This window comes from Microcebus murinus, chromosome 1, assembly GCF_040939455.1.
Source record: "Microcebus murinus isolate Inina chromosome 1, M.murinus_Inina_mat1.0, whole genome shotgun sequence".
Classification (NCBI taxonomy): Eukaryota; Metazoa; Chordata; class Mammalia; order Primates; family Cheirogaleidae; genus Microcebus; species Microcebus murinus.
This window is the reverse complement of record NC_134104.1, coordinates 74,426,271-74,443,222: the sequence shown is the minus strand read 5'-3', so window position 1 is coordinate 74,443,222 and position 16,952 is coordinate 74,426,271. Positions and strand designations below refer to the sequence as shown.

The 16,952-nt window shown below is 38.5% G+C and overlaps 1 pseudogene; it reads left to right on the top strand.

Moving 5' to 3' along the window:
- The first annotated feature begins 6,407 nt into the window (after positions 1 to 6,407).
- LOC142869580 (Y-box-binding protein 1 pseudogene) lies at positions 6,408 to 7,297 on the top strand (annotated as a pseudogene).
- Positions 7,298 to 16,952: the final 9,655 nt, after the last annotated feature.

Genomic DNA, 16,952 nt, shown 5'->3' with positions numbered 1-16,952 from the left:
CCCTTCATTAACATCACTAAAACTTTTCTGAAGGCTTCAGGACTAAACTATGCAACAAAATTTTTGTTTCACATAAATTGTGAAATTGCATATGCAATTTCTATCTGTGGGGTGCTGCAGCTAGCTTCTACTTGCCAATTAATGTTCAGCAATCTTTCAAGCTAGTGATTAAACATGAAAACTAATAGAAATTAAATTATATGTATTTTTAATTAAGTGATATTAAAAACAAAGACAATGAATACTCAAAACTTATCAGTTTTATGTGCACTGTTATCTATGCTTTTGAGGTTTACATCTCTTTCAAACTCATTCCATGACATCAGGTTTGCAGCTTGAAATCAGCCATGGTTGGAATATTTACAACACAGAAATGAGAAAATACTATAAATTAAATCAGGGCTTAATTTATACTTTGGTAAATGGTAAGGAGGTGATGGAGAAAATATTAATAATGCTGATTACATTGAAATTGCATTGTATCTGCACTTCTGATTATTGTGAATAGCACAAAAAGTTGAGAAAATATTATTCTAGTATTTAATAACTCTTATCTGATTCAAGAAATGAATTGCTTGGGTCATTGATAAACCAGAGTTTTGAGGAATGTTTTTGTTGTTTCTAGTTCGTCTTACTCATAAACATAAAACATATAAACCAACATTTATATTGAAATTGTATTCATTCATCAATTGCAACCATGTGTTGGCTATACAAGAGTTTAACAAAAACTGATAATGGCATTCTGTTGTATATTCTATTATTATTTGAAAATTTTGCACTACATAAACATGTCGTTAAAATTCATGATGAACTTGTGTACATATAAATATGCATCCATATCTTATAAGAGAGCCAGCAGCTAAACATTTAGCAGCACATCACTGGGCTGATTTCACAGTTTATAAACCCAGACAAGTTCAGAGGTTTTCCTCCTGGGCATCTTTGTCTTGGCCCCTTCCTGTCACTTGGTTGCAGATGCCAGTTTGCTTCCTTCTAAAGGGACTTGCCTGTCCATGAAGTGCGAACAATGAAAAATAGCATTTTATTCAGATTTTCATAGCTGATCAGAACCCTGGAATAATCTTATCAAAACAAGGCACTATCTAACTCATAAAATGGTGGTTAGTATAACTTCCGTTTTGCAGCTTCAACCAGTATTCCATAAGTGAAAAAAAATTAGGTTATTAATTGTGAAATGTCCAATTTCCTTAAGTACTAAGTTTGATATTTGATATCTCTGACAGTTCACTTTGATATTTCTTGTTTTATTTTTACTGTGAAGGTCTATCCTCAGTATTTCAAATGCATATTTTGGCTTGTGATTATCCTTCAAAAATTTTTAAAGCAATTTTTATGAAACCATGGATAAGTCAAAATTTTGTGTTATTTTGAAGATGAATTCCATTGTAGAATCAACGCAGCACAGACAGCTCAAAAAATCAACGAAGTGTTGGGGAAGGGTATGGCTAATGAATGCACAGTATGTCAGTGGTTTGAGAAGTTCTGTTCTGGTGATTTTAATCTTGAAAATGAGCCATATGGCTGACCTCAGACCAAGGTGGATAACGATTAGCTGAAAGGTGTAGTGGAAGCAGATCCATCTCAACCTATGTTTGAATTATTAATAGCAGCAAGGTTTGATGTTCCTATTCCAACAAAATTGCACAATTTAAAACATATAGGCGAGGTAAAAAAGCTGGATAGATGAGTTCCACATGAATTAAATGAGTGTCAGAAGAGAAATCATCTGGAAGCTTGCCTTTCTTTGCTGTTCCTTCCTATATGAAGGTGAACTATTTCTACACCATATTATTATGTGTGATGAAAAATGGATTCTTTTTGATAATTGCAAGCATTTGGCAAAATTGTTGGATAAAGATAAAGTGCTGAAACACAGTCCAAAACTGAATATTCATCAAAAAAAGCTAATGGTGTCTGTTTGGTGATGCAGCACTGGTATTATCCACTACTGCTTCATGAAACCTGGTCAATTGATTACAGCAGATGTCACTGCAACCAACTGGATGAAATGATGAGCATGCTTGTGATTAAGCAGCCAAGATTGATCTGTAGAGACAGACCAATCATCTTGCAAGACAAAGCTCAACCATATGTCACAGAATCAGGCTGCTCAAACTACAGAGGCTGGACTTGGAAACTGTCATCCACTGTATTCACCAGACCTTGCACTAACTGACTATCACTTCTTCCCATCTTTGGACCACTACTTTCAAGGAAAAATATTCAATTCTCAACAAGCTGTGGAAAATGCCTTTGGCAAATGTATCACCTTTCACACTCCAGGCTTTGTTAAGGTGGCAAAACTTTTGGAAGGCTGAGGCAGGAGGATTGCTTGAGCCCAGGAGTTTGAAGTTTCTGTGAGCTAGAGAGAAAAAAAAAAAAAAAGATGTCAAAACTGAGTCGACAGTTTAGGTACATACTTTGATTAATTGGTCTGATTCTTGTTTGAAATATAATAAACTACACTTTTGATTCAAAATCAGACATTTCATATTTAGTGACCTATTTTCTAAAATAAAAAGCAATGCTTTTATAGTAGAAACATCATTTCTTTTATATAAGAAACATCACTAACAAAGTTAAAAATCTAATGATAAATTAGGAAAACATATGCAATAACTATTTCAAAGAGTTAGTAGTTTTAATCTATTAATAAATTTTACACATCTATAAGAAATAATGATACCATGGTGAAAAAACAGGCTAAAGTACAGAAATTTCACAAGGAAACTCAAATGGCCAATAAAATACAATAATAGTCTCCCCAATAATCAAAATAATTAAAATTAAAATAAGATCTATTTAGTTTTAAATACAAGGGATTTAAAATGATAATCATTGAAAAATTGATGTGAGGAAATAAAGGGACTCCCAAATACTGTTGATGGGAGTAAATTGGTTCAAACTTCCTGGAGGGCTTTTTGGCTATGCCCTTCTTGTCTCTTGACCTCACATTCCACTTCTAGTAATTTCTCTTAAGGTAGTACTTAGAACATGTGGAATAAGATAGTTAACAGAATGTTTGCCACATTTAACAATAAGATTTTTTAATAATTTATATGTCTAACAAAAATCAATTGGTTATTTACATAGAATCAGATGACTAAGTGACCATAATATATAATGAAATATTATTACCTCTCATGGAATGACTTTAATGATATATAATTTTGGTGTGAAAAATACCAGATTTAAAACTATGTACAATATTATCTCACTTTTGACAGAAATGTATATGTTTATATATATATATTTATGTGCATACATTACATATACACACAATGCATAAGATTTCAAAGGATATACTTCAAAAGATTAACTGAGCTTTTATTTCAGATGGCTTTATTTTCTTCTTTTATTTTTTGGTTATTTGTATTTAACTGTTCTACATTGAGCATGTATTACTCATACAATAGACTTTTAAAATCCATCTTTACACTATGTCAGCACTTTATGAGTTTCATAATCAGGTGAACCAAGGGCTTGTTAGTACTCAGATTCTTAGGAATTGCAGCTGTTTTGCTTAGAGATGCATTTGGAAGGAGCTCTGCAGGATAAGTATAACCTAAAAAGGCACTCCTAGAAGGAGGAGATTCCTTGTGTTGGCACTTTTTCTGGCTATACAAATGCTGTGCTGACTTGAGCAGCCACTGCTTTGGTGTGGAAATGCAAAGACAGACTGACTCATTTTACTGAATCATTTTACTGGTGATGTGACTGTGGGTTTGGTTACCCACAGGCATTTCTACTGTTACTGCATACTCTGGGGGAAGTTTTATTTTAACATGTTAACAGAGGCTTTCCAGCCCAAGTGAAAGATTGTGAATGGCAGTGAGGAAAACCACACCCTGTCATGTATATCCATTTACAGGGATTGGGACAGCCTGACCTCCTGGGCTTGTGTCCTTCTTTGGTATCTCTGGGCAAAAAGCCTCAAGCTTCTGACTTTAATGTTGGAGTTTTTACTGCAGGACAATATCTCATATATCAACCATCTCTATACTTCTACCCTTTAAGACTATCCCAAAGAGGCCTCTATTCATCTACCATGAAAAATTCAACACAGAGGTTAAAAACTCAACAGAGAGGTTACTTCTGGAGATAAGAGATTGAGTTCACTGTGTAACACAATGAGAAGGCTTTTTCTGCACTTAACTGTGAAGTGACACTTGATAGGATCTGTGTTCTATACTGTGAACAGTCTTTCCATCATTTCTTCAGCTGACTCTATTGACCAGATCACCATTAAAAGCAATTAACTTACATTTCAATATGATACTTATATTGAACTTCAAAAAATGTGCCAAGAGCTGTGCTAGATGCTGAGAATAGAAAAATAAATTAGACAAAGCTCTGATCTCTAGTGACATAGAGTCCACAAGGGTGTTCATAAAGTGTGGAAACATAATCATATATGCATAATAATATATGCATAATAATATATGCACAATATCAAGGACTTCTCTAATACATAAAACTGATATGGCAATATCATCGATGATTCTAGCCTTTTAGACACATTATTAAATATAAAGTGGTAAGTACCATGATGACAGTATAGAGTCAGGTCTTACCTTCCAATGAATAATTAATTCTGCCTGGTGGAGATGAGTTAGAGAAAGAGACAGAAAGAAGGCTTTGGAGGATGTGTAAGTGTTCGTATGGTGAAGGAGTTGGAGAAGAGTCTTCTACATAAAGGAAACAGCACTAAAAAAGGGAACAGACCCTGGTCTTTTCTGAAGATAATGTTTGCAAGACCTTCCAAAGCAAAGAGTATTGTTTATTGGGGTTGTATGGCTGGGGTATTGAAGACTAGCTAGAGAGATAGTGGCACCAGTTTTCCTCCATTTGTGACCATTTTGTAGCAGCCAGATGTTTGACAATCACCAAATTGATACTGGTAGGAAACATAGCCAACAAATGTTCAGAAAGTGGGCTGCGCAGTCAACAGGGTTGTGTAGCATCAGAGAGGTGCCTGCTTGGTAATCAGTAGTGGCTTCCTATAATTCTCCAATGCTCTCAGCCTGTAGAGTCTCACACAGTATCTAGAATATTCCTCAGCAGGACTGGGGGTAGGAGGGAGAATTTCGATAGCCAACATTCCAGAGCCTGAAACTTGGAGGTTTGGCCCAGTCAATGTCCATGAGGGACACTAAGGATGAACAGGGTCAAAGCCTAAGTACAAGGTCCAGGAGTAGAAACTGGAGGAGGAGCTTCAGAGACTCAGCTGACATCAGCCGGAAGCTTGTTATGCACACTGTTCGCCCCACACCAGATCTAAGGAATCCAGGTCTGCATTTTAACAGGATCCCCAGATGATTTATATGGTACCGGTCTGCGGACCACACTTTGAGTAGCAAAGGTCTAGACTCCTGGTTCTTTAACCTGTATGCACATTAGAATTAACAGGGGAGTTCTTTGATCTCTGGGACATACCTGCAGTATCCATAAACATTCTGATTTAATTGTTGTGGTCTGGACATCAAAGGACAGAAGATAGGATAGCTAACTATGAAAACTGTGACCAAAAAAAATGTTCTCAATTTCAGAACTAAATTGAAATGTAGATTGGATGGACCAATTGTCAAAGGAATGTAATTCCCAATGCTGGGAATCACTTGAAGTCCAAGTGGGTTTTTGGCTTCATGCAAAAAAGAATTCAGGAGTGATCCCACAGTATAAAGAGTTAGCAAGTTTTATATAGGAAGTATAGAAAATCTACTACACATATAGAGTAAAGGCTAGTTCTCCCTGCAGAGAACAGCTTTCATAGTACCGCACTTTAAGCAACAGCTAAATTATAGGCTAAACAAAGGGAGGAATATTTATGTTATTTCCTGGAAAGGGGCAATGTTTTCCTAGAAATAGGGTGATGCTCTCCTTTTGACTAAATATGGTCAAACCAGAAGTGTCGTAGTATCAAGTGCATGATAGGAGTGGGAGGTTTCCTGAGGAACTTTTATGGTAATGAGGGCATAATGAAGGTCCAAGGTCAAGAAGCGGTCAATTCCTCTGCCATCTTTGTTCTAACCTGTACTTCCTGATTCAGTTAAGCAAGCCTGCACAATTAAGCAATGCCTGGAGCAGTGCCTGCCAGTTCCTTGTCTCACAATGACGGACCAACCAAAAGATGGATGGATGGATGGATGGATGGATGGATGGATGGATGGATGGATGGATGGGAAGAGGTTAAAGGTCTGTGAAATGAAAATCTACAATTTTAATAAGTAACTTTGGAGCATGCTCCTTTTTGATAAGCTTGGGCCAGTGTTTCACACAGCATTATTTGCGGAATAAATATAAGGGAATGCACGTTCTAAAATGGAGATTCTAGGCCACACCCCTACATAGTGAATCAGCATATTTAGAGGGGAGAACAAGTAATGTGCATTTTCCATACATGCTTCCGGAGAACCTTATACACAGAGAAGGCCTTGGGGAACCTGCAGCCTTCTGATTCCAACATTGTTCTTTTTTTGTGGGTTCAATGGGCAGTGGAAGAAGATAGCGGACCCCAGCCCCAGAGCCAGCCTAGTGACCATCACACCTGGAGAGGAGCCGCAGCTGTGGCAGCAGGCCCCAGTCACCATCACTGCAACCCTGAGCAGCGAGGCCAAGACCCAGCACCGCCCTCAGCACTGCCAACACCAAGCCTGGCACAGGGTGCAGAGGCAGCAAATGTTACAGGCCCTGGTGGAATTCCACTTCCAGGCAGTACATATGCAGCAGACCATAACCATTATAGACACTATCCAAGTCGCAGGGGGCCTCCACGCAATTACCAGCAGAATTACCAGAATGGGGAGAGTGGGGAAAAGAATGAGGGATGGGAGAGTGCTCCTGAGGGCCAGGCCCAGCAACGCTGCCCCTACCACAGGCAAAGGTTCCCACCTTACTATATGCGGAGACCCTGCGGGCGTCCACCACACAATCCCAACCCTCCTGTGCAAAGAGAAGTGATGGACGATGATGACAACCAGGGTGCAGGAGAACCAGGCAGACCAGTAAGACAGAATATGTATGGGGTATACACCACAATTCCTCAGGGGTTCTCCTCTACAAAGAAAGCCCGGAGAGGACGGCAATGAAGAGGAGAAAGAGAATCAAGGAGACGAGACCCAAGGTCAGCAGCCATCTCAACATTGGTACTGCCGCAACTTCAATTACCAATGTAAATGTCCAGAAAACCCTAAACAAAAAAAGAGACAAAAGCAGCCGACTGACGGGGGGAGAATTCGTCCCTCCTGAGGCTGAGCAGGATGGGGCTGAGTAAATGCTGGCTTATTGTCTCTACCATTGTCCGGTTTCATCATCCAACAAGCAGAAACGAATACAAAATTCCTGCAATAAGAAATGAACAAAAGATTGGAGCTGAAGACCTTAAGTGCTTGCTTTTTTGTCTATTGACCAGATAACTAGAACTATCTGCATTATCTATGTAGCATGGGTTTTTATTATTTTTACCCAAATGTTAGAGACAGGTGCAGGTTGTTAGCACTAACCACAGGAAAAGAGAAGGGAGACAAAAATGAGGAGGAGGCCAATGAACATTTAGAACCAAACCTGCAACAGCAGGAACTTGAGGTAAGGGACTTATCCTGGCCAGGAGCATGTGCAGAAATTAGGAGGGAGGTCATGTCCAAAAGTGACCTTTTCCCTATTAATATACATTAGAATAGTAAAAATCACACCCACCAGTGCCATGACAGTTTAAAATGTCATGGCAATCCCGGGAAGTCACCATATAAGGATAAAATTGGGGAGGGCTCTTAGCTCCAAGAGCTCTCAGCACCCTTTTCTCGGAAAACAATGAATATTCCACCCGTCATTTAGCATATCAAAAAGCATAGATATAAGAGCAGAAGTGCGGTAAAACCTCAGGGTCTTCTCTGCTGGCCTGGTAGACCTGCTTCCCCTCAGGAAATGTCCTTTCGCTATCTATTTCTGCATCAAAAAGCCTACAACAAAAACCGCTGTGGAAGTGTTAAGTGTCTGTCATCACCGTCATCACACCAGCATGGCAGTGACCCCTCCAAGCCAGGAGCCAAAGAACCTGGAAACACCCCTCAAAAATCAACTCAGACATAAAGACGTCTTTTTTGATAATAACTAACATGTTTTGTTTTAAAGGCCTGTTTTTTCTCAATACACCTTTAAAGTTTTTTAAATTGTTTTATATCTAGTCAGGTGAGGTCTTTAAGAACTTTTTTTTTTAATTTGTAATAAATGTTTACAACTTGATTTTTTCCAAAAAGTAACAAATTGCAAGTACCTGTTAATAAAGGTCTTAAATAATTAAACAAATAAACAACAAACAAAAGATGGTTCTTTTTTAAGCACCAAATGAGGCAAGAAAAGCTTCATCTTTCTCTGCATCCCTTTTAATAAGAGGATTTGTTATGTAAAATTTGGATTCAGTCAAAAGGCCACAGTCAAGGATCCAGAAGGCCACATGTGGTCCCAAGGCCGTAGGTTCTCTACCCACATATGACAATCAAAATGCCCCTCTCATTTTTCTCAATGGTGCCTCTGGGCTGTAAAATGCTAGCTCAAACTCCCAGGTTCCCTGCCACAACCATAAGCAAGACTGATGAAGTGTGCAGAGTGCCTATTCACCTGTCAAGGTGAACCATATCAGAGATTGTGTTCCAGCAAGTGAAATCACTCCTCCTGTAGCTATTAAGATGTAAAAGCCAGGGGTTACAGGAAAGAGTGTAAAGAACCCTGAACCTGTGATCAGCAGGCATGGGTTTGAGGCCACTCCCTAGCTGTGCAACATCACCTTACCATTTCTTTTGCTTGGGCCTATTTGCTTGTCTATAAAATGGAAATAAAAATACCTGGTTTAGTTATCTCACCAGACTGTTGAGAGATGATGAATACAGAAAAACTTTAGATATTGTAAAATTCTACTTAATGAAGCTTTATATTATTCTAAATAATTAGATTTTTTCTCTATGCTCTGGGAAACTCCTAAGGTGCATGTTAACCCAAACCCTGATACCACTGCAACATTATTACATTTTAGCACCTCTTCTGCAGCCTGGTAGTGCAGCCCGCAAGCCCTCCCATTGATTGAAATATTTTTATCAAGTTGCTCAAATAAAAATAAACTGCAGCTGCAATTTTAAAGGTTGTTTTTGACTCTAGGGGCCTCATCCTAAAGGCTCTTAGAATTCCCCCCATACATTTAAGAGCAGGTGGTCAAAGGGAAATTCCCATGAGTCTCCCATACAGCTTTTTTTAAGCTTAACTTAGTCATGATCTGCTCTTTCACTTTCATTTTTGCTATTTTTTTCCTGTGTCTTTTTCTTGCACACACACACACACACACATCCTTATATATATGGAGCAGGGGATTATAACATGTGCCTGTGTGCCACATAGCAACCATTTCCCCTTCCATGCCCTTTCTCCACCAGCTCTTTGCCTCAGGAGCCAGACCCCATGAATGCAGTCAACATGCCCTTTACCTGCCAGTTGGGATCAGCTAGCGAGTAGCCCCAGTGGGGGATCAGAAGTGGGGAGGAAAGAGAAATGACACTCTTCATCTCTCTGGTTCCAACTCCTGTGAAATTTCAGTCTGGCTGTGCCCCTCCACAGAGGGCCACCTGCTCTGTTTTTGGCAGCTGTTCTGTAGGTCTCTCTTATTCCAGGTTCCTTTCTTCTACTCCTTGATTCTTGGGGTTTGGGATTGGGGCACTGCCACTGCTGCTAGACTCCGTTTAAGCACTGTCTCTTGTGTTTCCCCTGCACCCCACCTGCACACTCGTATGTATTCTTTTTGAGAATAAACCCACTTTGAATTATTGTATTTATAGGTCCCATCTGTATGCTGTTGGGACCTTACTGATGCAGTGGCATAAAAAAAGAAAAACTGGACATTGAAGACATGAACCCAAAGTCGTCACGTCTCTGCCAATAATTTGCCACGAGACCTTCTCCATTAAGGTTTGTGTCTTCTTCACTTATAATAAAATGAAGCTTTTGGACTGTGTGATCTTGAAGGTTCCTTCCCCGGCCACCAACTAAAGGATTTACAATAGGATAAAGCAAGAGAAATTACTTCACAGACACGAGGTTTGGCTATGATTATCATTAGCTATTAACAGAATTTGCATACCTGTGTTCTCTTCACTGTCATTTCATCAACTGGGACTTGTGGCATCTGTGCAGGTGAAAAAGGAGCTTTCTGATGTTTGAATTATTTTGACACTTATTAATGTATGTGATTCCTGGTGGGTGGTGGTTTTGATCATTGTTTGCTTATTTGGAAATGGCATGCATATTAAATTTAGAAATGTCTGATTCTTGGCCTATGTTGTCCACATTTGAATGATTTCAAAAAGGAAACAGCTTTCTGTTCTTTTAGACAACATTCATCATCGTCCATCAATCAATCAAATAGTTGTCTCAGAACACTTACTGTCACTCATGCTGATGCCAGCTTCTCAGTTACCATTGTTTTGACTCTTGGGAAGCAAAGAAAAGCACCCTGAGAAAAGGAAGAAATGACAAGGAGTGCTTGGCCATGGCAGCCGTTCATTTGGAGCCCGCAGCAACGCTGTCGGCTTCCTTCAAAGCAGTGCTGCTATTTTGTCATGTCACAATTCCTAAGTACATTTCTCGTAAATGAATCTAGAGTAGAAAACTTGTAGTTTACTGTTTCTGGCAATAAGGGATCCATTGAGCTGACAGGGTGACCTGTCAAGACTCATTCAAGACTAAAAAAAAAAAAAACACCTTTATTTCAATCAGATATAGTGTTATATTGCTCATTTTTCCTTTTCTATCAAAGTATTTGTATTGCTTTCTAAACAAAAAATTAAACCATAAGGGTTATAATGATTAATAATATTTGTACAGTATATGACAGTTTGCACATTGTTTTACTCTCTATCATCTTATTTCACTCTCCCTATTATCTGGTGAACTTTGGTTGTGGTGACATTTGATAAACAGTGGCAGCAACACACATAGTCAAATTTCCCAATACACGACCATAGCTGCATCCCACTGTGCTGCAGAGTTGCTTCTGTGCCCTGAGGAGTGTTACATGCATAAATTATAGCCTTTTACTATTTTTTTTTTTGGCATCCCAGAACAGGAGGAGCATGCAAAGCAGCCTTGGTGAGAAAGAAGACAGAAATGATCAGAGTCACCTGAAATAGAATGAGAATTGCTCCTCAGTCCTCTAACAAGTAAAGCTTCTAACACCAAGAAGTTAACTTTAAATCTAATACTAACTTACATTCGATTCAATCATCTCTGTACATTCTTCATACGGGGCTCTCCCACATCTTTTCTTGTGTATTCTAACCACACACAGCCATCTACATTCAGTTTCTTCTTTCCATTTCTGCAGCATCTTCCACTGTCTGGGCCCTTAGCAACCCTCTCCTTTACTTTGCATTAGAGTGGGTCCTACACGGCACCCTTAGAAATCCCAAACACTACCATTAAATCCATCTTCCTGTGGTCATAATAGATGTTCACCAAAGGTTTGTTTGAGTGACCTGTGCTGGAAAAGCTGATTACAGAATATGATAAAGACAACAGAGAAATATTACAGAAGTACTACAAGTTGACCAAATAATAAATCTTTCTGGACGAGATCTAAGGAAGCTCTCCAAAGTTAATATGCTTTGTTTGTCGGGGGCAGGGTTATTAATTTGAAAGCTTATAATGTCCAAACCTGTTGGTGAGATAGCCTTGTTATCATCAGTCCTTCCAAACTACTCAACGTGCCCCTCATTCCTTGGCATACTACTGCTTTCAGAGAGGATAGGGATGTTTATAAAGTGAAGATTTAGGGATCAGCTCCAAAGGATGGGGTGGAAATCTCTTCCCCAAGGGATGATGAGAAACAACAAGCTTCTTCTCTGTTTCTAGTGGCTACTCTCCAGGTTTGTGTACTTCACTAGTACTTTCTCAGGCTTAACTGCTGCTCTTCATTAGCTGACATTCAAGGCCTTCACCTTAAAAATCTAACTAGCCCCAATTTCTGAGTACAAAGAGAACTGTGCACTATTCAACCCTGTCATCTGCTAAGTGAGCCCCGGCTTTGGTGTAATTCAATGGAAAATTCCTGGAATTAGAGTCAGAGGTAATTTGAAACTAACTAGACTTTATTACTTTATTACTTGCTGTGTGACACTGGGCAAGTCACTTCTCCTGGAAATTCTTCCCCCACTGTGAAATAAGGACAATAATGTTTGCCTTGCCTATTTCTCTATATATAGATCTTTGCAAGGGTAAAATGAGGTTGAGGTAATATACAGTAAAGTGACATAAATTGAAAAGTGATGTATAAATGTTACTTGTGAATATTATTTGTTTATTATTATTTATTTGTTTATGTTTAATGCCATGTAACTATTTTCTTCTTCAATAAAGAGAGAATAGGTGTTTATTTCAAAATTGTGTCGAGTTCCATGTCAGTGAGAAGTAGAAAGTGAAAACTGACAAAGGCCTCAGTGTCTAAGCAACCTTGAAACTGGAGTGTGAACATCCATAGGGGTACAGAAAGCAGCATAAGGGGTACAAGGGAATGAGGACATTTAAGCAAAACAATCTTCAGATCCTTAATATACTCGTATTTTCTTTTTATGTAAGCAAAGTTCTGGAGTTGAGAACTTCGGTTTCTTTTTTAACTCTTGCCCTTTCGCTGTGACAGTGCTCTGATTAACAACAGAAGGAAAATTGTCCCTCTTCTTAGGCCTATCCTGGCCTATGGTACCAGGCCCTGAGGTATGAAATTCCTCAGGGATCCCAACAAAGGAATCACTAAAAATATTTGTATCAGGAAGTCTACTGTAATCTATTACTTCAATTATTTTTAGTAATAATTGTTAAAATACCTTACCCAGAGGTAGTGTTTTAGCACTTGATCCTTATTGTTGTGGGGCATTAAAAAACAGGCCTAAATTTATATATGCACTTTATTATAGACTAGTAGGGCTTGGTAGTTATGTAAAGGACCTTCACAAATAAAAATAGGAGGATAAAAAATATATGGACAATGGAGTGAATATATGATTGAAAGGAGAAAGCACAATATATATTTCCAAATAGTATTAAGAAAGAGCTTGCCCCTTTATTTTTTAAAAGATGAATTTGTATATCAAATCACTGTAGTATCTAAATTTTATTGGAATCTTTTAAAAGTTTTATTTAAAATGTAATATTTTTATTTACAATGCCAATATTTACAATGCTCTGAAAATTACTACATTTGCAACTATTTCAATTTATGATGAAATTTTTAAAATATCAATTAAAAATATAAAGAATGGTACATTTACCATATAATTTTTAAAAATTATATTAAGAAACATGCTAACAAATTCTTTGTAGACCAATGCTTTAGAGCAGTGGTTTCAAAAAATTGGTCCCTAGATTAACAAAATCAACCTGAAACTTGTTAGAAATACAAATTCTGGGGTTCTGTTCCACATATTTTGAATCTGAAGCTCTGTGCCAAGGCATAGCAGTCTGCATTTTTAATAAGCCCTAAAGGTGATTCTGGTGCATACTAAATTTTGAGAAATATTTTTGAAATCTAATAGAACTCTTATTTGGGATATTTGTAATTCTTATCTTTCTTTCTCTATTTCTGTTTTTCATAAGAAATGTCAAAGTTAACAAACAATGTGGAGTTTAAAGACCTGTATGATTTATAAAGTATCTGGCTAGTAAGGACTGGTCATAGCCTTAGGCTGCTGCGATAAAGAGTCTAGACTGTCTTCTAAACAGCAAATGATTCAGCCCTCCTTTGATTCTCATTGTATTGTTGAAACTGGTTGAAAAGACCCAGTGATCACATATTTGGTTCCTTGGAAAAGTTGACTGTCTGAAATCATTTTCTATTTGTCTTTTTCAATCATGAAAATGCATCAACTACTACCTCTAGCATTTGATCAGAGACCTAATTAGACTCCAGTATCAGCTGATAGGATAAACGAGAGGTTACTCTCAAGGGTGAGAGAGCTGATCTGGCCTGCCGGTTAAAGGGTGCAGAGACATTGGAGGACAGTTTATTAATCTCTGGTGAGGAAATAATTTAAGAACTTTCTCAGCAATATTATTATTTATCTGTTGGATTGAAGTTCGCGTTGTTAAAACATAACTCTTCTACTGTCCAATCTTTCAGTAAAATTACCAAACCTTAATTGTAATAAGGAGAAAATATCTACCATGAGGGTGGAGAACCTGCAGCATCAAGGCCACATGTGGCCTCCAGATCCCCAAGTGGGACCCCACGACTGAGTTCAAGCTTCACAGAAAAGGATTTTAATAAAAGGATTTATACTATAAAATTTGGGTTCAGTCAAAAGGCCACACTCAAGGATCCAGAAGGCTACATGTGGCCCCAAGGCTGCAGGTTCCCCACCTCTCAAAATGTGTATTTGCAGTTTCTAGAAAGTTTTCATCATGAGAAATGAATTAGCAACAACTTTTGTACTACATTTTCTACAATGTGTTAGACATTATAGTTTTATTTATAATAACTTTGTGAGATAAATATTATTATCCTAAGAGGTAATATTATTCTTTCTGCTTAAAACTTACAGATAGCTCCCATGCTAACTGTAGAGTGAAGAAGAAATCTGTGCAATGGCTTATAAGGCCTGATGTAATCCTGTTCTGTCTCCTGTTTTCATTACTTCTCTGACTTCTGTTCCTTCTGCACACCCTCTTGCCTCATTGGGCTCTAGCCACACTGGCATCCTGATGTTCTTTCCATACCCCAAGCAGACTCCAGCCCCGAGGCCCTTGAACTCACTGCTCCTTTTGCTTGGCGCACTCTTTCCCTAGGTACGCACATGGTTTACTCCATCACCCCCTTCCGCCTTGGCTCAAATATCATTTTCTCAACTAAGCCCTTAGGGATCATCTAATTTAAAACTCCTTCTCCCTACATCTGAGCAATTTCAATCTTCTTTCTCTACTTTATTTGTCCATAGTGTTGACTGCCTTCTAAAACAGCATAAAATTTGCTTACATATCTTGTTTACTGGACTGGTTATTTGTCAATTGGCTTGCTGTTCCATCCCTGTCTTCCACATTCCTCTAAATGGCAGAAGGCTGGCACTTACAAACTGCATTTCCCAGATTTCCTTACCACGTATGTTCTGGATAGATTCTCTCATTGAGAGCATCTTTCAGGAGGTTGAAAAAAAGAAGTGATTTTATTTTGTTTCTAGCCCTAACTTGAGACGCAGCAGTGGCTGTGGCAATCACTGAGGCTTTAGAGGTCAGCCCAGTCCCTGCGATTCCCGCAGAAGCAGCAGCAGGAGCTCCTAGAGATATGCTGGCATAGCATTCTTGGAATTTATTTTAGGGGAAAAGGTGGAGGCAGACTTTGGGCTCTTGGGCACCACCAGTGCCAGTAGGAGTAGAGGCTCTTAATTCCTGCAAAGCAGCAGTGGCAAAGGGTCCACCAGGAGCAGAAGCAGCAGTGAGTGTTCCAGCAATCTCAGTAACATGGCTATGATAACACAAATGGTACATTTGCTGTTGGCTCTTCTAGTTCTTGGAATTGTGGTTCCTAATTCTGGATAGATTTCTCTTTTTCTTCTCAGCTGCCAGCTATTTCAACTTTTTTTTAACAACAAAATCCTTATACTAAATGTTCTCTCTTGAAAATATCTAGAGTGGCTCCTATGTTTCTAAACGAACCTTTGCTGATACAGTACATTAGAGACTGCCGCTTGAGCATAAATTCAGAAACGATTGTTGCCACTGCTATTGTCACTGTCTGAGACACCACCAACCATAGAGCGAAGGGGCTTTTTCTGTCTTCCGCTTTCTTCCGCTAATGCCACCTTTTTGCAGAGCTTACAGAAATTTCAGCTGGTGAGGCAGTAAGCAAAATGCAGGTGTTCAGTCCCCTATGTTACAGAGGTGAGCACAGAAGGGACAGGGATGGAGCAGAGACAAAAACTAGCATTTGATGTCTTCCACAATAAAAAGTAAATTTTATGAGTAAAGTGTTTTTGGCAGTTTTGTTTATTATTGTGTTCTTAGAACTAAAACAGAGCCTGGTAATTAGTACTCACTCAGTAAATATTTGATGTTATCATTTATATATGAAGAAATTCATTTATGAAGAGATTAAAGAATTTCCTGAGTAACAAGCCAAGAAGAGAGAATTAAGTTCAGGTCTTGTTGATATCAAACAGTACAGATTTTCATTTGTATGGGAGAACTAACATGCCAAAGTTCCACAGCTGGTAAGGCAGAGTAAGAGAAGACCAAACGAGAAAGAGCACTTGAATGAGCATCAGAGAACCTACATCCTAGATTGAGCTCTGCCTTTCTTGACTATATGAACTTCACTTCGCCTTTCTGGGTCTTAGTCATTGACTCAACAGATACTTACTTAATTAATTCTTTGTATCATATTACATAGCTATGTTAGTATACAGTATAAGTCATTTTTTCCAGTGATTCGACAAGCCCTATTAATGCAATTTTTTTTATTTCAGCGTATTATGGGGATACAAATGTTTAGGTTACATATATTGCCTTTGCCCCATCTGAGTCAGAGCTTCAAGCATGTCCATCCCCCAGACAGTGCGCACTGCACCCATTAGGTGTGAATATGCCCATCCCCTCCTCCCCTCACCACCTGCCTGACACCCAGTGAATGTTATTACTATATGTGCACTTAAGTGTTGATCAGTTAATACCAATTTGATGAGGAGTACATGTGGTGCTTGTTTTTCCTGGCCAACATATGAAAAAATGCTCAACATCTCTAATGATCAGGGTAATGCAAATCAAAACCACCATGAGCTAATGCTCATCTCCAGTGTTAATGCAAAATTTATCCCAAATATCTCCCTTAATCTCCACCTCCTTTGCCATGATGCTAGTCTTACCTAACTCATCTCCCTTTTCACTGCATCCATGTCAACATCTAC